Below are 1,317 nucleotides of genomic sequence, written 5' to 3' on the forward strand. Positions count from 1 at the left end.
AATAATAACAAGGATGATGATGATGATAATTGTAGATTAAAAAAAAAAAGTTATCCGGCCTGCAATCGGCATTTTCTCGGTTATAAACAAACAAGAACAAACAAACAAACAAACAAAAATAAAGAAAAAGGTTAGGTGACCCCTGCTCGAGAGACGTTCATAACGGTAACATATTCATCCCTCAAAACTCATGTACCCACTTTCAGATGAGTGGAACGAAGGCTAACGAAATAAAATGCCTTTCTAAGGATACACGGAAAAGTCACGGAAGAGTCCTGAAGTCTATATTCCAACATCAATTCCGCTTATAAACTCGGCCGTTCTATGTCCCAGTAATGTTGAGATTCTATATGTTACGAGACTATCTTATCTTTATTTATAAGTACAAAAGGCCACCGAGTTCAAAAGAGCATAAAGCTTGGAAAAGTAAGTTGATAATTTTCTGTTCCTTTGGTTTTATTGCGTAAAACAAACTTTGGACTATGTAGGTGTTACCAAAAACAAACAAACCCCACAACAAAACAAAAAAAAATACACAAAAAGCCATTCAGCAAGAGGGATTATTGGGAACAAAATCATAGTATGCTCATCACAGTTGTTAAATTACAAAAAAGAACATGTCTTTTAAATTGACAAATTGCGGTACTAAAACCAACGGTAGGCCTACTCACGTTTTATTGACGTTAATTAAATACTCTACACGAGAAGTGTTTTCAAAGAGATCGGTACCGAACGAAGAAATGACATTTAAATCTATAGAGAAACGTCATAATATGAATAGATCTACAACAATACTAGTTTTTTTTAGGTGTTTTTTTACGTAACACAACGTTCAAATGTATCATGGTATTTTTAAATATATTATAGATCTAAAAGAAATTCTTGTGGTTGCCGTATGTAACAAAATTCTGCAATACGCATGTTGCCAATTGTTTATCCAAGAAGTTTGTTCGAGGGGCGACTCAATCGTGACGTTCCAATCTTTTTCTGTAGAAAAAGGCAAAAAAGAAAACAAAATGTATGACAATATTTTTGGAGACTTCAAATAGTACCCCTCCCTAAAAATGCCATACTTTTGGAAATCCTTCAAGTTGGACACTCCACCCTGTTTCGGCAGCAGCGCAACTGCCTAGTGCAATCGCCCATAGTTCCGCAAGAGTGCTCGGGCACAGTTTGTTTTTTATTGTTTTTGTTAGTAATTATTACGCCCAACTTCATTTTGGTTGACATGGCAAAATCACTGCATCTCTGACTTGCTCTCTCCGTCTATCTCTCCCCCCTCTCTCTCTCTCTCTTTCTCTCTCTCTCTCTCTCTCT

Source organism: Aplysia californica, unplaced genomic scaffold (genome assembly GCF_000002075.1).
Source record: "Aplysia californica isolate F4 #8 unplaced genomic scaffold, AplCal3.0 scaffold00701, whole genome shotgun sequence".
NCBI lineage: Eukaryota > Metazoa > Mollusca > Gastropoda > Aplysiida > Aplysiidae > Aplysia > Aplysia californica.